This window comes from Atractosteus spatula, unplaced genomic scaffold (assembly GCF_055471065.1).
Source record: "Atractosteus spatula isolate fAtrSpa1 unplaced genomic scaffold, fAtrSpa1.hap1 Scaffold_13, whole genome shotgun sequence".
Taxonomy (NCBI): Eukaryota; Metazoa; Chordata; class Actinopteri; order Semionotiformes; family Lepisosteidae; genus Atractosteus; species Atractosteus spatula.
The window spans coordinates 2,415-26,855 of NW_028296686.1; the positions used below are offsets into that span (position 1 = coordinate 2,415).

The 24,441-nt window shown below is 41.4% G+C and overlaps 1 pseudogene; it reads left to right on the top strand.

The window, feature by feature from the left end:
* The first annotated feature begins 358 nt into the window (after positions 1–358).
* LOC148809453 (uncharacterized) lies at positions 359–22,781 on the top strand (annotated as a pseudogene).
* The last annotated feature ends 1,660 nt before the right edge of the window (positions 22,782–24,441 follow it).

Below are 24,441 nucleotides of genomic sequence, written 5' to 3' on the forward strand. Positions count from 1 at the left end.
TTTTGGGAGGAAGAACTGACCGAACAAAATTGCAACAATTTTATTAACAGGCTATTCTGTGTTCTTCCTAGGACTGTTGAGCAGTTGGGCATTCGGGAATGTGAGTTATGCGAGTCAGATCATGAATGAATAAAAGCATTTTATGAACAAGTGTTGATAAGAAAGAGAAGAGAGAAATAAGAGTCCCCGTTAGCCCTATTTCGATTTAAATTGCAAATGCGTTTTTAATTAAATGTCATAATCTGACAATGCAACATAAATTGTTATTTTTGTCTTCTGCATAATAATGTCCGCCTCTCTGTCCAGCATATTTTATTTCATTGCGCTTTGACAGATAGTCTTATAATCAATTGTCAGAATGTACCAGCTGTACAGAAATTATTTTCGACTGTCTCTCTCCCCCCCACCCCCAAGTTCTATTGTGCAAGCCACTGACAAAGTGATGGAGGAAAATGACCTATCGCCGGCTCAAGTTCAAAGATGGCTGTGGGCTGACCTTGGTGTGAACGCGAGTCTGACATCGATAAGAGCGTGCAAAGGGCTTGGATGGAGATATAAAAAACCCAACATGCCATATGATAAGGGTAAAAAATAAAAGGCTCAAGCAAGTGTTTCAATGGATAGAACAGGGAGAAGCATTTCATGATGGACTTTTCACTGATGAAACAGTGGCTCTGGAACAGTTTTCAATGGTGTAGATTTCATAAAAAAGGGCAGATATGAATAAGCCAAAGCCAAAATATCCACTGAAGGTTCACGTTTGGGGGGGTATTTCTAGAAGTGGCCTGGGGCCATTTCTTATTTTCGAAGGAATAATGGATTTGTGAATTCTTTGAGGAAGTTGTGGTCAAACATCATGCTGCCCCATACATCAGGGAGCACTTTGGATCAAGGCACCGTTTCTTTCAAGACAACGATCCGAAACACACAGCAGCAAGAGCGAGGCTTATAGCAGAAGGAGTGAACTGGGTGAAAACTCCAGCTGAATCCCCAGATTTAAATCCAAGAGATGGTATGGTATTCCCTGAAAGACTATATTCGGAAAATGGCAAAACCCAGCACAAAGCAAGAACTGATCAATGCGATTTACAAGTTCTGGGAGGAAAAACTGGCAGAACAAAGTTGCAACAATTTTATTAACAGGCCATTCTGTGTTCTTCCTAAGATTGTTGAGCACAGTGGGGGACATTTTGAAATGAGATTTCACAGATGCTTTTGTTCCGTCTTGCATTGTCAGATTGTGAATCAATACAAGCATTTAATTAAGACATGCGTTTGCGATTTTAATCCAAATGGGGGTAATAGGGACTATTATAAATGCCCAAAAATAAGTGCACAGTAATAACATGTTCTACCATTGACCTTTTTTATTAAGTGATAGACAAAACACAGGGCAATGACTTTCTCTGCAAGCTAGTCGAAAAAGTAGGTGAATCAAAGCTCCAGGCCCAGCAGCAACAATAATTAATACAGAGTATTCTCCCGTCAAGGTATAAAATGGAACAATGCAGAGTACCTGGCGGAAGGCGTATCTCCACACTGCCCTCTGCTCCCAGCAGAGCACACACCGCCTCAGGACACTCCATCCCGACCTCTCTGCTTACCTCCGCCCAGGAATTGGCTGGTGCTGTCCATCTCCCCTCAGGAAGCACCATCTACACAGCAGAATTCACAGATGCCAATGCAACGTACAGTTCTCCCAGATATCCAACTGTTGCCCATCAGTCAAGAGAAGGAGGAGAGTGTACATGCAGTGCATCAGCATAGATGGGAAAGCCAGAGCTGACCGCTACTCCACTCTTGTGTTTCGTCATCTTGTGACTTTTGAAATTTACTGGGAGTGGACGACATGCGTAAATTTCAATGGGTCCAGAGGGAAAAGGGCCTTGCCTTGCAATCCCCAGGAAACCATAACCGACATGGTGAATATTGGAGATCATCAAAACTTACTTTGTATGAATGGAAAATAATATGATCGGATCAATGAAATGCTTTGAAGAAAAAGGCCCTCTTTTCCTCTGTTTTAAGTCTGTGCAAAACAACCTGGTTAAACAAGAGTTTGGTGTTAGTTTTTTTTTGACAAAAAATATTTTAGTATCGCAACAGTTAAACTGATGCAGACAGTTACAAAGAAAGTGGAGCACAGTAATACTTTGAGCTTACAGCCTGTCCAAGGTTATTCATTATTAATTAGGAATATCTTCCGTAAAGACTGAGGCATAAATATTTATGATGAAGCTGGAAGGTTGTGTACTTTTGTCCAACTGAGTAATCTTGCTTTTATAAAATATACCGACTTTTTAATGTTTAACGATTAACATGCTGCAATACACAGTTTAACATTACTAAAAGTCTAACGAGTATACGATTTAAATTCTTAATTGGAAAAAGATTGTCCCTCAGCAGTGATCGGGATTTGAAACCGGGCATTTTCTGGCGACAGTTCAAACGCTGTACTTGAAAGGTTAAGCTTTATTAGCTCCACCTGCAAGTTTTACAAGGTGATTCCAGATACTACCATCATAACCTGCATTGTGATGAGCCATGCATACCATATTTTAATGCAGCATACTACACATTTTGAATGACTGGATCTGTATTCATATTTAATTTGTGTGAGGGAAATCTCTTGTCAAATACCTACGGTATCTGCAGGCGTTGGATACACAGCTTCCAAATAAACCAATTTCGGTAGGATATCCACCTTTAATATTAAAACCTTCCCAACAAAGGACAAGTGTTTATTCTTCCATAACCATATCTTTTATAATCTCTGTAACCAATTATGTTGAGCTGCTCCTTGTCACTTTAAAAAAAAAAAACAAAACTCAAATTGAACCTTCACAGTTCTCCAGTCTCAATAGTGCATCTTTCCATAACCCAGAGAACTTCACCATACGTATTTCTACTCAATTTGGCTCCAGATGCACAAGACAAATTTGCAAAAACCTCCGTCTTTTGCAAACTGACATCCAAACAAAAACAAAAGTAACGTCATCTGCATACAGTGCCTTCTTTACACATTCCCTCCACTCCCTAGTACCAGTACACCATCAATACTTGTGAGCTGCCAGGGCAAAGGGTTCCAATGGTGACAAAGGACAACCCTGTCGCACTCCTGACCCCTAAAAACCCATTCACATTCACTCCTCTACCAACTCCCGCATAAAATGTTACATTCAAACCCCATTTGCTCCATCACTCACCACAAAAAACCTTGCGAGACGTTATCAAATGTTTTACCAACATTAAAAGAATATTCCTTTGCTCTGCCCACACATCACATCCCTCACCAAATGTGAAGTTCAACTGATCTTTCTTCCTTTAACCCCACAAGTCTTACTTCTTTCAAACAGTTACCCAACACTTTAGCTATTATCTTATAATCTGTACAAAGTTTCAAAAGGTACAAAGGTCTCCAGTTTCTCAAGTCAGTTGTCTGTCCTTTTTTAAAAGGCAAAGTTAATACACCTTCACACAGGGTCCCCAATTTGTCTTTTATGAAGAATATGCCCCCATATTTTGCAACAATCAGTCTCAATACATCCCAGAAAACCTGAAAATTCTGTAGGCAGCCCATCAATACCTGGCATTTTACCCGAATTTATTCCTACCAGAGCCGCTGTCAGCTCCTCTAAATGAAAAGGCTTCTCAGGTCTCTTTTGTGCTCCTCTGGGATCTGCGTCGTAATGCTTTTCAGAGAACTCCTTCAGTTCCTCATCTACTTTTTTGCTAGATGAAAGGTCCTGGTAGAAAACAGTTGCTGCTTCCAACACTCTCTTATTCTCTGTGACCACAACACCGTCCTTATTCTGAACTCCCTCCATCATCCTTCTCCTATGTTTTTGCTTTATTTGACTGAAAAAAGAAGGTGGAACAAGTTCCATTCTGCTGCAAGAAATCTAAGCAGGCTTTAAACATTCTTTGTCCCTCCCGCCATAAAAGAACCTTAATTTAGTATTTAAAGCGAGAACTATTTCCATATCTATATGAAGACCTTCATTACATGCGATATAACTTATTCAGTTCATCCTGCAAAATTCTTCCCTCTTTCACTCTGTCTTTCCAGACAACCCCCTTTTGTCTCTGTAATTCTCCTTTTCATGTTTTCCCACCATTCTGTGACAGTAATGTGCTGCCTCCTCTTAGCCCACCAGCTATCTAACTGACTTCATGAGATTTTGAGGCCTCCTTCAAAATCTCACCATTCAACTTCCAATAACCTCTTCCATATTTTCTCCCAAGTGGATGCACATTGACCTCTACCTTGTTATGATCAGAGAAGCAGACCAGCAGAACAGAGGCTCCTCCCACCTTCACCTCTTTGGATACAAACACATAATCCAGATGCTTTGCAGCACCCTTTGCATTTCTCCAAGCAGAACCGACCTTCTCACCCGTGGCTCTAAAAGCCCAGTCAACTAAAAAAAACTGCTACAAAAATGCTAAGTTGCCTTGTACCTGCGTCATCCTTGTCCCTTAAATCCACACGAATGTCTCCCTCTGTAAGTTACTAGAGGGTTAGTAATACAAACCAAGTGTAAATCTTTGTAGACGTCTGCTCTCGCAACAGGCAGAGCATACACGATCACTAATCCGAAACATCTGTTTCCATAGCAAACGGAAGTGTTAAACACCCTTCCAGGTACCTCTACCTGGCACCATTTATCAGGTCGAATTTCCCAAATAAAACCCCCACTCCAGAGGTGCAAACCCCTCCTTTACTCCATCTTGATCCTCCCTTTCCCCTTCACGTGTAAAAACCTCAACATCTCCTGCAAAGAATAAACAGCAAAATCCAGAGTCCTCAGGTAGTTAAACTGCTGTTCTCTTTACTTTGTCTCCCAATCTCCTTACATTTAATGTTAAAATCCTCACCTTGCTGTTATTTACTACTTCCCTTCTTTATTCCCCATCATTTTATGCAAATCATCCAATATAGACTTCTTACCTCCACTTTTCTTTGCCCGCTCACAACAAACCTGAAACCTTTCTTCCATTTCTCTTATACTTCATTATATTTCCTCAACACTCTTAATTCTTCCTGGATAAGAAGTTCTCATTCACCCATTCACACCCCCTCAAAAAACCTTCAGGCTACTCTGCTGCAGAAACATGCATTGCAGTGTGCAGACAAGACAGCCTCACCTGACTGTGGTCTGCCAATGCCCCTGCTGCTTACAACTGCAAAACCTTCTGCAAACACTCTTTACACACAGATTCCATTTGATTTCCTCTGCACAGGAAGACACCAAGTGACCTATTGTGCCACATCTACTGCACACCTCTGCAATGCAATCTACAACAAGATGTCCCTCTGCACAAGTAGCTGCCCCAGATAATACAAACAGCCTCTATTGGAGCCTATCAACTAATCTTTTAAAAATATATCTTCTTCCAACACATTCCGGTTGAACAGATGTACTGTCAGAGGCCTAAGCTCTCTTGCAAATAAAGGCTCAATAAGTTCATGCTTCATGCTTTTTTGCTATGATAGCAGTCCCTGTTCTTGAACACTGAGCAGCCAGTGACACCAAGGCAAAGATGTTTTAACCTGGAAAATCCTGAAGGCAGTAGACATCCTCCAGCTCCAAACCAAAGTGTCCTGAAATGCACTTCATCCAAAAAGATACTTCTTTTAGTAAACCCATTATTCATGATGATCTTCATCCTGTAATTCCTTTCTTTTTTTATTATGAAAATACAAAACCAATCATGGACCAAAATCATTATACAGAAAACAAGCAGAAACAATCAATGTACATTCGAAACAGAAAGTAAAGAAATTAAACCCTTCCACTTATCCCTTGCTGCGAGGAATGTCTATCGTAAAATGTCTCTTTTAATCCTCAGTTTCGATTCATTACAAACTCTCCAATATACTTCCCGATCTCTTCTTTTTACGTCGTCCTTAGTTTGGGCGCATCGGGCAGACCATAGAAAGTGTTTAACAATACTGATCAGCAACCATAACACCCAATCTACCATTGCTCTTTGTTCCGTACCCTTCCAAGCCAACAAAACTTTCTCAGAGGTTAACACAAACTTTGGTTGTACACTCAATAAGAGTTGTTGACAGCGACCCCAAACACGCTTTGCTGTTTTACAGTCCCAGAACACATGTCGTAATGTTTCAGTGGTATTACAACCCTCATATGGACAGTGTTTGGTTCTGGTGAGTTTATGCTTATGCATCACCTCCCTGACAGGTAGGCGATTCCACATTACTAACAAGTTCAGGTCTTTATAACAGCCGTCCAGATCTTTTGGCTGAACCCTGAGCCAATGCTCTTTCTTCTTTCCAATTACAGCACTATCAGATCTTACATTAACCAGGTTGTAAAGGGCTTTTTGCTGAACACATACTGCCTCGTTTTTCCCTTCTGGGTGTTTTTTCAACCATTTACCAGCATGCTCATAGTGCCAAGGTATCATTTCTGCTTTAGGGCCTGAGTTGTTTATCGGCCTCAATTGTGGCATAATCCAGTTGAACCATAGTCTAACAAAGTATTGGCTTTTATGCTCTACTTCAAATTGTAAAGCTTTACATAAACTGGAAACGAAAATAGCATCTAGTTTCAGGGGGATGTTGGGTACATCTCTCCCTCCCTCTTCTATTCTCCTGTACATATCCATCCGACGATTATATTCATACTTTTTATTCCAAATAAAATTAAAAACAGTTCTTACCACCTCTTTCCTGAGTGACGGAGGTAGAGGAAAGACATATGCCAAAACGACAAGAGCGGATAACATGTCTAACTTAACCACCAATACTTTTCCTGTATAAGACAGTTGCACATTTTTCCATTGACCCATTTTCACCTTTAAAAATTTCACTTTTTCCGACCAGTTTAAAAGCGCTGACCCTTGTGTTGAAAAGTTCACCCCTATTACCTTAATTGGCCCAGGCACTAAGGTCAACCCTCCTGTTGTCTACTTCCTAGTCTTCCAGGAGCCAAAATATTTCATCTTGCTTTTAGCGATGTTAAGCTTGGCCCCTGTTGCCCTCCCAAAGGAATTACAAACATCGATCGCCTTCAGTAACCCTCTGTCAGAATCCAGCAACAGAACTACATCGTCTGCGTAGGCAGCTATCTTTGCCTGCTGACCCCGACTTCCTGGAATTACTATACCAGTTATATCCTTGTGCGTACAAATCAGTTCTAACAGAGGCTCCAAGTAAACTACATATAGTAACGGCGACAAAGGACACCCTTGTCTTACCCCCTTCCTGATGTCAGTGAAATCTCCCAAGAAACCGTTAATATTAACACGGGTACCGACTCCAGAATATAATTGTTGCAACCAGCCTATAAACTTCTCGCCAAAACCGAACCTCTCCAAAACTTGCCATAAAAATCCATGACTTACCCGATCAAAGGCCTTCTCTTGATCCAGGCTCACTAAGATCAAAGGTAAGTGCCTATCCTCAACCCAAGTAATCGTGTCCCTTATTAATTGTAGGTTCCAGTGCAGAGACCGACCCTTCACACCACATGTTTGGTCCTCTTTAATAATGTCAGGTAAGACCTCGCGCAATCTCAAACAGAGGATTTTAGCTAGAATCTTATAATCGGTTGTCAATAATTGGATGGGTCTCCAGTTCCCTAAACAAGTCTTGTCCCCCTTTTTGTGCAGCAGAGACAACACCCCAGTCTTCATTGTCGGCCCAAGACATCCCCCTCCCAGCAAGTCCTTATAGACTCCCCACAGCGTGTTCTTAATTAACGGCCAAAAGGTTATGTAAAATTCAACAGGAAGTCCGTCTATTCCATGGACTTTCTTTCTCCCTAAACTATAGAGTGCTTTTTCTATTTCCTCAAGGGTTAAATTCCCCTCTAGTTTTACCTTATTCCCTTCTGAGATCTTAACTTGTAGTATATCCAAAATCTCATCTTTATTTTCTAAATCCGGTCCCGTGTTAAAGAAATCTCTGTAAAATCTGGTAGCTTCCTTCACCATTTCCCTGGCGTCTACTACCACCACCCCATCATTGGTTTGAATACCTTCAAACGTTACCTTCTTCTGGTCTTTCCTAACCATTTTGAAAAGACTGGATAAGTTACCCTCCCTGCACTTAAGAGAGAAGTTCCTTATCTTGAAAAGAAAACTTCTAGCTTTCTCCTCATATAGAGTTCTCAGCTCACTCTTAAGTTTACTAATTTCCTCCCTGTCTACTTTCGTCCCACTACTCCTCTGTTCATATAGATCTTCCAATTTGCGCTGTAGGTTGGAAAATCCCTCCCTCTCTTTTCTCTTCCTGCGTCTACAATACCTAATCGTTTCCCTTTTAATTCTCCTTTTAATATCTTCCCACCAGTCCATCGTATTATTGTATAAAAACCTCCTTGCTTCCCATTTTGTCCAGCAAGTGGCAATCAGACTTTTATAATCATCCTCCATCAAAATTCCTGTGTTTAGTTTCCAAAACCCAGAACCAGACTTGACCTTGTCTCCTTTAAAATTAACCTTTACTAAGTCATGGTCTGAAAAACAAGTAGGAATAATCACAGATGAAACTATTTCTAAACTTCGTGATAAAAAACGTAATCTAATCTTTTTTCTACTCCTTGGCTATTGCTCCAGGTCAGTCCCTTACCCTCTCCAGCGCCCTGCGTTGCACTATCTACGAAATCAAAATTTGAAAATAAAGAACAAATTCTTCTTGTCCTTACCGACTTACTAGAAAGCAGGTCCTCGTTCAGGTCTCCACCCAGGATAATCCTCCTGTTGGTCATTAGCAAAGGCTCAAGAACTGTAAAAAATCTTGCCTCATCCTTTTTTGTGCAGGAGCGTACACATTAATTAGCCTCAGGTTCTCATTTCCCATCTGCCCATCCACCACTAAGACTCTAACCTGGAATAACGGTAAAGGAATTAGTCAATTTAAAACACTCATTCCCAAAAAGAATACCAATTCCCGCGGAATGGACACCACCTGAACTCCATCTTGAGATGCCCTCCCCCCACACTTTGGAAAGACGCCTACTGTCTCCCTCGCCCTTGACATGGACTTCCTGTAGAAAATAGAAATCCGCCTTCAAGTCCTTCAAAAAATCAAAAACAGCCATTCTTTTACTATGTTTTCTAAGGCCTTTTACATTAAGAGTACAAATAGCTAGGTCATCCATTGGGACTGAGAAGATTATCTAAATCACTATTCCCCTCTAATCCTGCAAAAGACCCTGGAGTTAGACACCCAACAGAACTGACTGGGCTTATATTTATAAAGGAAGGAATAGACAAGATTCCAGGAGAATTAGTCTCCAAGCTTGTTTCCTCAACTATCTGCCTAGAGGGTTCTACCAACCCTTCTTCCTCCCTTTTCCCCTCAGCTTCCCCCTCCCCTGTCTCCTCCTGCTCTATACCTAACCCCTCCCCCTCATTCTCCTTTTCCGACACCTGAGTTGCCCCCTGCACGTCAACAAATCGCTTCAAAAAAGTAATAATGTCCTCCTCCAACAAGTGAGGATTGTACAGATGCACAGTCAATGTACGCAATTCTCTGGCAAACAGGGGTTCGATGAAAAACATATCAAGAGGCGCCTGCTCTTTCAGACTTTGAGCCTTGGTCCAGAACTCATCACACAGATTACCAGACTTCAGAGTGATATCGTATGTGCCCTTACAATAAAAGTCTTGTAGGCATAACACATTTTCCTTCTTAATACCCAAATTCTTAGACAGAATAGCCTTCTCGAAAACGCTCCTGTCCATCCAGCAAGGTGTGTCCGGTGTCCAGGCGGCCCATCCAGGCAGTGGTCTTCACCTACTGCAGCTAAGAGGACGCCTCAGTGAGCTGAAGTCCTCTCAGGGTCTGGGAGAGGCTTGAGTTCATGTAGATGTACAATTGGCAGAGGCAACACTGACAGTGACCTGTTTCTGGGCTGAACAGTAAACTGATACATATGTTCTTTTTCTTTTTCCCATTTATAACCGCTTTTGGGCAATATATGCCAGGGACCTGTGCAATACATTTATATTTATATTAATATTGTGCAATACGACTTTTTTGTGTACTGTATTGTTCTGGATTGTTCTTTGTGTGTTCTGGACTGTGAGTAACTCTTCTTAGTGCACTTCTCACTGTACTGATTGTATTGTATTATTATTGTATAATTCGTTACAGTGTTGTCTGTGTTAAGCTGCTGTTGCACTGCAATTTCCCTCACGGGATCAATAAAGTATCTATGTGTGACCTGGTGGTGAATAGCTGTCTGTTATGCCACGTCCAGTAGATGGCGCTGCCTCTTAGATAGCGGTGTCTCTTAGTTCCTGCCGTGAATTTCAAAAACAACAAACTGCTGCAGAGAGTTGTAACGGTAAATACTGTGTTGTTTTCCTATTTACACTCTAAATGTGGTCTCAAATCTAAAGTATTAACGAGTATAAAGGTGTATTTCATAGACAAGATTAGTAAAATGGATGTTATATTTTGACCGAGTGGACTGAAGCCGTAGCCTGAATTTCTAGACATCTACTCGGGCTAGGAAAATCTGTTTACTCATTTGTAAGTAATGTTTTTTCTACATTCCTTGTATTTTATGTTCCTTATACTTTACCGAGACTTATGTTTAGTTGTGAAATGGGTATAGCACCGTTTGCCAAGTGTATGCCATTGTAAGAGTATTATTCAATTTTCCGTTGTAATGTAGTTCTCAGTGAGGGTGGAGCCGAGAGGTGACCTGCGCAGCCTGTGAGCGGCCTAGTTTTACTCGCGTTGCATGGCGAGTTATTTCAATTTAAACTGCAATGTAATTCATTTTCTTGTTCAGTGTAGATGCGATTTTGTAATGGTTAGATGGAGAACCAAGAATGTTGAAACCGTCAAACTAAAATTTTTATTTTTAAGTTTTCCCTCATGGTAGGAAGAGCCACTACCGTATTTTGTGTAGCTGAATATATCATTCTATGTCATTTGTTTTTTTATAATTTCCCAAACTAACAAAACAGATCAGGCACCATGCTTACCTGGAAATAAAGAACCCCAAAAATATATCTGTGTCCTGTGCTGGTTATTCTTTGCCAGGCTACACATATGTTGGAGTTTTTGGTCAGTGTAAAACCTTGATCACCAAAGCTATGGCTTACAAACAAAAACCTCATGGCTCTTAAGTAATGAAGCTGGAAATGTCTTAAATAAAATTAAAATTAAAATTAAAATTCCTATTTTAATAAAAAGGACACATTTTCATGAGTGATTCATAAGTTTGTTGTCATATACAGTACACATTGAGACAGTTTAGACTCATTTCTGGGCAGTCAGCCACAGTCCCTGTAAGTCAGACGCTGGATACAAAACCCACACCACTACCCATGGGTGTGAAGTAACCAGTAGAGATGCTTCGCTTCAGCACTTGGGTATACTTCTCTGAGATCTGTACTTAACTGAATTATTTTAAGTACTTCGTCTTTTACTCAAGTACACATCACAGAGGACTTAACCTGGACCCACCACACCAACACTGTGGTCAAAACAGCACGGCAGCACCTATCCTTTCTCCACAGGCTACAGACAATCGGCATGCCATCACAAATCCAGGCCAGCTTCTACAGGTGCACTATTGAGAGCAGCCTGACTGGTTGCATCACTGCCTGGTATGGGAACTGCTCCGCCCGGGATCGCAAAGTACTGCAGAGGGTGGTGAAGTCAGCGCAGCTCATTACCGGCTGTGAGCTACCAAACATCCAGGATGTCTACTCAGCTAGATGTCTTAAGAAGGCCAGGTCCATTCTCAAGGACCCCAGTCATCCTAGTCACAAACTGTTTTCCCTCCTACCGTCCGGTAAACGGTACCGAAGAATTCGGTCCAAGTCCAACAGATTACAGAACAGCTTCTACCTCCAGGCAATAAGACTGCTAAACAGCCAACCTGCAGCTCCTTCAGCAAATCACCCGTAATGGCTACATGGACACACAGTTTTCATTGTATTGGCACACTGCACTACTTGGACATAATGTATTGCATACACCCTGGTCACATCGGAGCTCTATTCATATTGAGTTTTGTCCGAGTTTATTTTATTCAATTTCTATTGCACTATTATCTATTATTATGTAACCTTAAAGTTGTGATTTTGAGAAAAGGCATTTCACTGCTGGTGTAACGGACGTTCTCTGTGCGCGGGTAGCTGCACATTAGTCTTTTTGCGTTAGGCTCTTATTCGGACATCCGTTAGACCAACGTGAAAACTGAACTGGCAGTTCTTTACTGAAGCCGTCTGTATAATAGCAAAAATAAACATGAAGCTGTAGACGTAGAAAAAAATATTAACCTTCACCACATCCTGACTCACTCTGTGTAAATAGTTTTATGTTGCACTGTTCATGTTTGTTATGTTGGTTCTGTAGCCGGGCTGGAGACTTTTGCTGATGGCTGTTCTGTCACTTTAAGAGACTTCGGTACAGTAGTTGGCGATGTCATCATCACAAACCTCTCAGTCCATACCTTCTGAACTGTAGAGGTGAGCGATATTTTAGTTGCCCTGAAAAGAAATGGATTTATAACTGTTGTGGGAAATCCTTCATCCAAGGAGCAGGACAGTCTTTGTGGATTCAGTTGTTTTATTGAGCTCAATAATGACAACAACGCACGTTGGGTCTGCCCCGCAGGACAGACAAACTGCAAGGGTTTCCCAGCTCTTATATACAGTATGATCTCAGGAAGTTGTTTTGCTTCACAGCTTCATGTGTATTCGTCTTGCCCTTTGATATGTAGCATGAGTTGACCAGTTGGTCCTGTCTCAAGTCCTGTCCTTTGTTATGTAGCTGTCCTTTGATATGTAGCATGAGTAGACGTGCTAAGTCCTGTCCCAAGTCCTGTCCTTTGATGTGTAGCTGTCTTTGTTGGAGCTGCTTAAGATATGTTAAGGCAGCCGATACATTACACAATGTGCTTGAATTAAATTGTTGTGTTGAATACAGACAAATTATATATATATTTTCCATGAATAATATATATAAGTATGTTTTATGTTCTACTTCAATAATCAATAGAATCTTATTAACATTCCACTGTGCAGGGGTATGTGTTCAATTGAGTACTGTAAGCATTACATGACTCTGTTACTCTGGTGTATTGCATTGTAACGGTTCTTTGGGTTTCCACCCTCATTGCTCCTTCCCTGCCTGTTCATCCCTCACTGCCTGGGCTCGAACCCGGGTCTCCGGCGTCACACAACAGGGAACGTGCCAGCTGAGCTAAAGGAGACCTCCCCCGGCCCGGGAAGCTGAGATCTCTGGTATACGCAGGGGCGTATTCATTACACCGGCAACTACTGCTGCATGCTGTATTGTTGTACATTTGATAAATAAACCACACCACCCCCTTACTGGGCACTGAAAAGTAAACACTGCTAATATAATTCAATCCTATAACAAAGTGAAGTTTTTTTTAAATCAAATCTTAGATTTTAAGTTTTAAATACAATTTACAGCCAAGACCTTGGATAGCCAATCTTTTTTTATAGATCTCTTAAATATTTTTTTCTTTACTCGCTCCATCAAAATGAATGTCTGCCTGGGTAGTTAACTTTCAGTATGTTGTCAACAAATGCCCAGTTCTGCTTCTCTGTTGCTGAAAGTACGAAGCAGAAAATATCAGAAAATGAAAGTACGAAGCAGTCCTATAGTCTATGCAGGCAGAAATACTGAAAATTTGATGTTAGTCTGAAAGAGATATGAAAAAGCATTTGTAATATTATTTTGTACAAAACCCTGTTTCAAGTCCTCTCTGCACTTGGGAGCCGTCACTTCTCAATATAAAGCAAAATAATATTTTTATTGCATTTCTTTAAAGAAATAATGAGTTTTACAGCAATATTCTTTGAAATGCAGCTGACAGAAATTGTGATTTAACAAATACAAAAACAAAACACACATCTTTCCACAGAATTCAAAATATTTCAAATTACATTTTAATACGTGTTGATGTATTATTTCAGAGTGAAATATTTGAATCAGTACCCGATATAAAACATATATTTAACAATATATAATATTATTTACTATTTGTATATTTACTAAAACAGAAGCATTCCAAAAGTGTATAATTAAGAGATCGCTATTAATTATAAAAACGTAATAGTTTAATCAAATTAACCACGTCTCTATAAAGTGTTTTACTCATTAACGATATATTGAAGGAAAACGTTTCCCTTAATTCCTACCACTAGTAGCAATAATACAGTTCAAGCCTGTATTTATTTAGACAAAGAATAAGCAGCTCTGAAAAAGTCCTTTAGTTTAGTTCACTTTAAATTTTAAATTTTAAAGTTAAAATATACTTTATTTTTAGTATCAGTTAAACACCCGGAAGTAGATTACAAAATGTGTTCGTGTTGTTTGAAAGCTGCAGTATTTAAAGAAAAATGTTCGCTTTGGATGTTAATGCTTTAAAAAAAATTCTTTTAAAATCCCGTTTAACTGCAGGTCGCGCTTTTTATAACCGTGGTTTTGTAAAAGAACTAAAAAAAGACAACCGTCACATATTTAGAGAGAGACGCTTCATTTCTGAGGCGAGAAAAAACTTTCCACAAATAAACTGGGATCACTTCAGAAAAAAACGTACGGAAATTCTCTAAATGAACGGTAAAATATTCCAAACTGAATTGAAAAAAAATACTTTAAAATAAATATCTGGATGTGCGCCCAGAGTGAATTTAGTGGACAAATTAAAAATAAAAATTTAGGATTCAAACAGAATCCAAAATAAAAAAAAACCGATGTCTCCCAAGTAACACAGACCTGACGCCATATATAAACATACTTTAAATCGTAAAAAATAATACGGTAAACGTGTTTGTGTTCTTTCTCCTAATCATCCCATGATGTACATGAGTTTTACATTAAAAAGTACACATTACAAAATAAATGTTTCCAAAAATGTTATTTTAAAATTGGAACAAAACTTCCCATAAGAAATTCTACCAAGGTACATTTATTGTACCAGTACTATGGTATGGTACCCTGGTATTTTTGACAGTACCATAGTACATGTACCATGGTACTTATACTGTATACCATGGTATTCTTAAGGTGCAGTGTGGTACATTGAAACCAGTTTTATCCTATGATGTTTTGACAGCAATATAATAATAATTAATAATAATTGCTTAGACTTATATAGCGCTTTTCTGGACACTCCACTCAAAGCGCTTTACAGGTAATGGGGACTCCCCTCTACAACCACCAATGTGCAGCCCCACCTGGATGATGTGACAGCAGCCACAGTGCGCCAGAACGCTCCCCACACATCAGCTATCAGTGGGGAGGAGAGCAGAGTGATGAAGCCAGTTCATAGAGGGGGATTATTAGGAGGCCATGATTGGTAAGGGCCAATGGGAAGTTTGGCCAGGACGCTGGGGTTACACCCCTACTCTTTACGAGAAACGCCCTGGGATTTTTAATGACCACAGAGAGTCAGGACCTCGGTTTTACGTCTCATCCGAAGGACGGTGCCTGTTTACAGTATAGTGTCCCCATCACTATACTGGGGCATTAGGACCCACGTGGACCGCAGGCTTAGTACAAGTATGGTACTTGTAGAGGTTATGGTACATAAGACTAGTTATTAAAATATGATTGATAGATAAATAGATACACAGACCTACTGTATTCATTCTGAAGAAGATTGCATAGAAAATAGAAAGCCAACATAAAATGTACAGGCTATTTAAAACATTTTAGGTTTTGTAATGAAACACACAATTCATTAACAGGTTAACTCCAAATGTATTAATACATGCATCAATACAGAATATGATCATAACAGTAAACGCACAAAAACAATAATAATATTAATCATTTCACAGTTGAAGTTAAAGAGAGCAGGGCATTTAAATGGAGACTGGCTCGTGTTCATGATGCTGGCTCTGCTGGCCCACACCACACTGACCTTTCAGGATCTTTGCTGCATTAGGTAGCTTCTGTCTCATACAGGCTCTGATTTCTGCTTGGGTCTTCTCAGAGGGAACACAGCCTTTATTTCAGCTAACAAGAGAAATAGAGCAGAAAAATATTATTTACCTGAACAAAATAGACTAAACGATGATTTCAGAATATAACCTAAGCCATCAACACTCGCCAATTATAGCTTCAGCCTCCTCTCGGGACAGGGGTGGCCTTGTTTCGCTGTTAGACAAAGAGCCCAGGACACAGTGAGGTGCCATTATGCTGTAGTGTACAAGCCACGCATCAGATCATTTGTGTATTTTGCTGCAGTTGCCCGGGAACAGCAATCCCTCAATGTGATGAGCTGTACATTTTATAGAGAAAGACAACATTTGGATAAACACGTGTGGGGAAACAATTGAGCTACCTGTTTGCTTGCTTGTAGTGCATGTGTGCACTTTCTACTCAATTATAAAGTATTAGAACTGCAAATGGCTTTACACATACATTAGCTTGTACACTCTGAGGTGTGGACTCTCTTGTGAACTGGCTAATTGCAGGTTTAGTGTTAGTTGCCTAGAAAAGAGTAGAACAAAATGAATACCCAAAGGAACCCAAAAGAATACTGTCACATTGAAATAGTTTCTGTGTGAATACTTGTGCACGTGTTTCCATCAGAAAAAATGCTAGCTGGCTTGATAGCTTGATAAATGTGAGAGGTTTTAATTGCATTTCACAATGTAAGATGGTGAAAGAGGGATGAAACGAAGGAATATGTTAGGGGTAGGGATGAAAAAATCCCATTTAGTACAGCTTTGTTTCAGTTTAGAAACTGCAAACCGAACATGCCCCTATCCACATCAACGGGACTGAAGTGGAAAGGGTCAGTAACTTTAAGTTCCTTGGTGTCCATATCACCGAGGACTTCACATGGTCTCTCAACACCACCTGTCTGATCAAGAAAGCGCAACAGCGCCTGTACTTCCTAAGACGGTTGAAGAAGGCTAAGATATGTCCCCAGATCCTCACTAACTTTTACAGATGCACTACAGAAAGCACACTGACAGGCTGCATCACAGTGTGGTATGGCAACTGCAGTGCTGCTGACCAAAGCCCTACAGCGGGTGATGAAAACTGCCCAGTCCATCACTGGGGTTACCCTCCCATCTATCCAGGACATTTATGACAGACGGTGCTTGAGGAAAGCTCTAAGCATAATCAAAGACCCCACACACCCCAGCTACAGACTTTATGATCTGCTACCATCTGGAAAACGGTACCGGAGCATTCGGGCCCGGACTACCAGACTCAGAGACAGTTTTTACCCCCGCACTATCAAACTGTTAAATTCCCAGCCTTTCTCACTCTCACTCTCACCTCACCTCTCACCTATGATCTGAACCTCACAGTGCCTTCTTCCTTTCTTTCTTTCTCACCAAAACCCCAAACACACATTTAAAATCTACCTCTACCATACATGTCAAAAGCTCACTCCCCATAATTTCTATCCCTTTATTTTATTCTGTTGATGCATATTTTTGCACATAACCTATTACTGTACCTTTTTGTTGTTTTGCACATTGCCTGTTGTTGTTTTTTGCACATTGCCTGTTGTTGTTTTTTTGCACGTCGTCGGTTGTTGTTTTTTGCACACTGCCTGTTGTCTCTGTCTTTCTTTTCCTACACAATTGTATTGTTGTTGTTGTTGTTTTTTTTTCTCTTTGTACTACTTATGGCCGAGAGCTAGCTAAATAGCATTTCGTTATACCATATACCATGTATATGAGTGTAATGACAATAAACTTGAACTTGAACTTGAACTTTAAGTAACACAGCAACTTTGATACTTATTTTTGAAAAACAAGGGTTTCTTGAGGGAGAGATCCTTTCCGTTCTGGCGTTACAAGGATTTGGTTATTAGTCTTCCACAAAAATGAACGTGGATCCCTGTTCCTCTTTTTCCAATGAGCTACTATGCTCACCAGAAGAAGATTCTGTAAATTTAAGAATGCAGCAGAACTGTTATTAGTTCAAGTAGGGAGCCAATGTGTCAGCAATGTCACGATCGCAAACCCCTCCTCTTAAGGGCGCTCCAGCCCTTCCTCGTTAGCCTCATTCCCCGCACCTGTTCCCTGTTTCAGTTCACCTTTAAAAGCCCGGCCCGGTACCTATTTTTAGTCCCTTGTTTTTGATGGATCACCCGGCCATGGACTTCTGCTTGTTTTTGGATTTATTCTTTAGATTGTCAGCCTCGGCCACACCTCCCCAGATCACCAGCACTGCATGGACACGCCCCCCCGTTTTCATCCCCGTATTCCTGCATGACTTTTTTCCCAGTGTTTCCTCACTATTTCGGATTGTGTCGTCCGCACAGGGTCCGGAAAGAACTGTTCGCGACAAGCAGTGGTCAATGTTGTGTTTCTTGTCTTCTCTTTTCAGCCTGCGATAAACTTCTTGTTCCCTTGCAGTTATTAGTGCACCAACCCATAAATGAACAGTAGTATATCGATTGCTACTGAAGTGCCATGTACAGAGTCTTGTTCCAGTCTAAGCAGATGCCTATTTGACATTTTAGATTGTTTTTAATTTTGCGTTATTATGCATAAACCTTGGCACGACTGCACACCAGGTGGTTCAAATATTAGAATGTATGCAGGCTAACATCACAGAATGTTGCAAAATTAATGTCTTAGCTAATCCTCCAATAACCCATTGCTGTAATTTATGTAATATTATTAATAATAATAAACGTATATAGCAGCTTTAAAGGTGGCTTCTCAAAGCGCTTTATAGAATGACAATAACAATAAATAAAAAGAATACACAAGATAAAACACAATTACACTATACAGAGGAGACAGTGGATGGTGGTACTAAGAAAAGCAGAGGGGTGAAGAATGGAACTAGTTAAGTAAAGACTTTTCTGAAGAAGAGGGTTTTGAGTCTGGATTTGAAGGAGTTTAGAGAAGGTGACTCTCTGATGTCCCTGGGCAGAGAGTTCCAGAGCTTGGGGGCATAACAGGAGAAGGCTCTGTCACCCATACAATGTAGACGGGCTTGGGGGACAGTTAGGAGATCGAAGCGAAGGTTGCAAGGTGGGGAGTAGGGCGATAATAGTTCAGACCGGTAGTGAGGTGCCAAGCTGTACAGAGCCTTATAGGTGAGCATGAGGATTTTAAAGTCCACATGGAATTTGACAGGAAGCCAGTGCAGGGACTCCAGGATAGGAGTAATGTGATCACTTGCACTAGACCTGGTCAGGATTCTGGCTGCTGAATTTTGGACATACTAGAGTTTGTTCAGTGTAGATTTAGATACCCAGTGAGTAGAGCATTACAGTAGTTAATTCGAGAGAACACAAATGTGTTGATCAGTTTTTCGGCCACAGTTAGTGATAGCATAGGGCATAGTCTAGCGATATTTCTGAGGTGAAAAAAAGATGTTTTTACAATATGCTGAACATCTGGGTCAAATGTTAAGCCAGAATCAAATATCACCCCAAGGTTTTTCCATTTAGACTGAAGCGAAAGTACAGAACCATCTACAGATAGGGTTACAGGGCTGGCTTTACGAAGTTGATGGGGAGGAAATGAAGGAAATTTGGAGTCATCCAAGTTTTTATGTCAGTGTTGCAATTAGATAGAATAGAGACAGCCACATCGGTGTCAGGTTTGGTATGGATGTATATTTGAGTATCGTAGCTGAGGCCATGTGATCTTAAAAGCTGACCAAGTGGATATATGTAAATGCTGAAGAGCAAGGGGTCCAGTTTTGAGCCCTGAGGAACACCAGACTTAACAAGACCAATTTCAGACCTATACACATTAAGAGAGACAAAGTAACAGTGATCAGTGAGGTAAGATTTGAATCATTTGAGAGCGGTGTCAGAAACTCCAAACACAGTCTCGAGACGAGAAAGTAAGATGTCATGGTCAACAGTGTCAGGGGCAGCACTGAGATCAAGAAGGATGAGTATAGAAAGAGAACCAGAATCAGAAGCTATTAGAAGATCGTTAGTGACTTTGACCAGGGCAGTTTCTGTGCTGTGAAGTTGATGGAAGCCAGATTGGAGGGGTTCAAAAAGGTTGTCATGAGGTGGTTATGTAACTGAAGTGTGACCCTTTCCAAGAAAGGGTAAGTTGGAGATGGGGCGAAAATTGTTAAGGTTGTCAAGACCCATTTTAGGCTTTTTTGGCACGGGGGTAATAGCAGCAGTTTTGAGGACCGTTTGTGCAACGCCAGTGCTCATGGACTCATTTACAATATTGAGGACAATGGGACAGAGAGAAGAGAAACAGGACTGAAATAAAGTGGTGGGAATGGGATCTAAAATAGATGTGGTGGGTTTCATATGTGTAACTAGTTTATTGAGGGATGCCGAGTCAAGAAGAGAGAAGCTGGAGAGACGGGAACCAGAGAAGTTGGATGAGGAGGGAGGAGGTGTGGAAATGATATGCGTAGTGGAGAGAATGTGATGTCGGATATTGTCAATCTTGGAGCTAAAGAAATCTAAGAATGTGTTGCAAAGTTGCGATGAGGCAGGTAATGTGGTGGGGCAGTTTGGCTTTAGCAATATTTACTCAAATTACGTAATTACCGATAAAATTACGTAATTATCCTTCCTACTGTGCCCAACATGAAGTGGGTGTGTAAACGCCAACAGCCATATCACCCTGCAACTCACAACTGGCAGCCCACTGAAGCTCAGCAGGTGTGAGCCTGGTCAGTACCTGGATGGGAGACTTCCTGGGAAAATCTAAGGTTGCTGCTGGAAGAGGTGTTAGTGGGGCCAGCAGGGGGCGCTCACCCTGCGGTCCATGTGGGTCCTAATGCCCCAGTATAGTGATGGGGACACTATGCTGTAAACAGATGCCGTCCTTCGGATGAGACGTAAAACCGAGGTCCTGACTCTCTGTGGCCATTAAAAATCCCAGGGTGTTTCTCGAAAAGAGTAGGGGTGTAACCCTGGTGTCCTGGCCAAATTTCCCATTGGCCCTTACCAATCATAGCCTCCTAATAATCCCCCTCTATGAATTGGCTACATTATTCTGCTCTCCTCCCCACGGATACCTGATGTGTGGTGAGCGTTCTGGCGCACTATGGCTGCCGTCGCATCATCCAGGTGGATGCTGCACATTGGTGGTGGTGGAGGGGAGTCCCCATTACCTGTAAAGCGCTTTGAGTGGAGTGTCCAGAAAAGTGCTATATAAGTGTAAGCTATTATTATTATATTAATCAGATCTAGGCTGTCAGGTTATGACCTATTTGTAACCTAGATACTAGTAGTGAATATTTTCTACACCACAGAGAATATAATATCATACCAGCAGGTTTTGATTGTCCATGTTGTCAAGGACTCGCTCATGTGTACAGAACTCTTCCATTGTGCTCAGCCTCTTGATGTGGAGTCCAGCGGTTCTGTACACCTTCCCACATGCCTCAGGTCATCTCTGATCTCTGTCAGGAGACCTGATAGCCGCTTCTGAAACCCTGAAATTATTGTCATTTTGTATCAGCATTTAAAAGGATTTAGGTCAGGATTTTCTTACACCATTGTTACATTAGCATCACGGTAGTGTTGCTAATGTGCTACATGCAATTTATAATCTTGGATAGAGCACATCATTTAAACACATCATTTAAAAATTCCCACATTTGTAGTATTTAATAGTACTGTATTTTCTTCTGCAAGAGGATAAACTCCATCTCCCTTCTCTTCTGGTCTGGGCATGGTCTTCTGCATGGGAGACTCTGAAAAGAATTCAGTTACAGAAAACATTAAGTTTATTACACAAGACATCATTTTTTCATTTAGTCACTTGTCATTGAACTGGGATTCTATAAAACAAAGTAAACTGAACTCCATTGGTGTATTTATTAAAAACATTGCTGCAAATTTTGAATATGTTTCTGTCATTTGTAGCATTGTGGTAAAACACAAAATATTTTAATACTGTATATGAGACCACAAATATTCTGTGTAAAACTATAATATGGGTAGTATTATTTATTACTTTATACATTTATACAAAACAACAATTTACATACTTTTTCAACAGTCTTCTAGGATCATTTCTGCCATTTGGCCAATCCAAGTCCCAGTCCTGGTTTGCTACTAGAAATGAAAATGTTAGTAATAATCTCATACTGATCTGAATATCAGATGATCTGAATATCAAATCTGTCATATGCGGAGGGATCAGACACTATTCTTAATCTTAATAATTTAATTAATATGATGCACATAATGTACTATTTGTCATGTCTACAAAGCCATGTGCTAAAACATTTATGAAGCCATCATTTCCTCGCCGAGACGAAGGTGAGCAGGAAGCTGAGGAAGCATGCTGACTCTGGTGCTGTGTTGGAGACTTTGGTCTATAACAATTTGGACTACCTGGGCTGTTAATGTAATATTTAAGTATGGACGTTAAATGTTCACCAGTCCAGTAATCTTTTAATATAATTTGCTTAGGGTAGACAGTTCTCCAGATTTATGAAAGGACAGTGACATAACCTCAGTCCATGCTCAGTCCCCCGATCTAAAAGGGGTCCCCCTGCAGCGCAGATCGTAGTACCGCTTCTGCCGTACCCCCGCCTGAGTCAGCCGGCTTCGGGCGAGGCTGTGTACTCGCAGCATCCGCTGCTGCAGGTCCTGCTCGTAATCTGGCCCGGCTGGCTGTGCCAGCACTCATCCCGGCGGCGACCCGAATCCCAAATCCACCAGGGTGCGCAGATCCCGGCCCAGCAGAGCCAGGCGCTGGCACACCCCCGCGAACACCTGGGACTTGAAATTCCGCCCCGGTCGCTGTGGAGCTCCTCCGCCACCCCCTGCCTGACAAACATCCCCTCCAGCAGGACGTCTGCTACGGTGGACGTGCTCTGATCTGCAGGAGCTCGTGTTTTCCGGGGTTGAACCTCAACCGCTGGATGGAAGCCAACACTAACTGGAGGTCCACCAGGGCCTGTTCGAAATCCCGGGCATGCATGAGCAAATCGTCCAAGTACACCACGCACTTGCTCCGGGGAACCGACGCTAGCACTTGCTCCATCAACCGCTCAAACGTCACCAGGGCATTACACAGTCCGAAAGGCATGACTGTGAACTGCCAGAGCCCTTGGCCGATGGAGAAGGCCGTCTTCAGGGAGCGGAACCTGCCAGTAACCGCAGCAGAGGTCGAGCGAGCTGCACCAGGTTGGCCAGGTGGTCCAGCGCATCATCCATCCGGGGCAGCGGATAGGAGTTCTTCCGGGTGACCTCATTCAGCTTCTTGTAGTCCACACAAAACCTCCACGAGCCGTCCTTCTTCAGGACTAAAACGACCCGGGAAGACCATTGCCTCATCTCACCTATCTCACCACCTTATAGGTTATGTTGCACTAATACATGTACATACCTGTAGATTGTAACTGTAAATATCAAATCGAAATTTACAATAATTAATAGGAATTTGCTATTATTTTCAAAGAAAGCTATACCTGATGTATGTTTAACTTTAATGAGCTTAAAGGTAACCCAGGTATCTTTATTAGGGTTGGCTTTGTCTCTGTATAGTTTTGTGGCCTGCTTTGCATCATTTGGCCACCACACCACACTCTCTTCGGGCATCCACCCAGTTTGAGGGCAGGACTCCCTCAACCTCCCCCTCCTGCTCTATCCAAACAGTGCGCGTCCACCTCACCTGAAACAGACATATTGTTACGGATTCGGCCAGTGAAACCGAAACCAAGTAGTGAACCCACTTGCGGGAGCCGATAGAGGCAAGTCGTGATCCAAATACCGTAGCCGAAGGAGAGAGCCAAGAGTCCAGGGGAAGCTAGTGATCCAAACAGGGAGAGAGTAGCCAAAGCCAGACCGTAATCCAAAACCGTAGATGAAGGAGAGAGCCAAGAGTCCGGGGGAAGCCAGAGAACCAAACTAGGAGAAAGCAACCGAAGCCGAGCTGTAATCCAAAAGACATAGTAAAAGGGGATAAACCAAAGTCGGAACCAGAATAGTACGAGGAGGTAGAAGGCGTAGCGCAACTAAGTAGCTCGAAAGGGAAACCAATACTGAGCGAGGAGGTAGGGAAAGACTAATGCTTAAATAGCAGATGAGACGGAGGTGTGGTGGTGAAAGCGTACACTGATAGGTGGACTGATGACCTAAGGCTACGCCTTCTTCTGCCTCTTTCGTTGCCGAGAGGCAGGGATCGTAACACATATACATTTTAATTTTAAGTCTTAATTCAAATTGTGGTGCTGATTTACTAATCGAGACTTTTGAATTAAGACTCAAAATGAAGACTCAAACTTGTGTTCCTTTATAATGATTTTATTCAGTCAAACCTAACACATCATGCAATAATAAACATTCTGCATTACATATACATCTGTGGTTAGATGGTATTCACTACATGCAATTCCTCACAAACTTTAAAATAGAGCAGACAGAAGCCTCCTTTATGAATCAATCTTGCATTCTGTACTATGCCGTAGAGAAGTGGGAAAAGGACATAGCCAGTACCATATGGGAGACACTCTTCTTTTCTGTGCAGCTCTTTTAC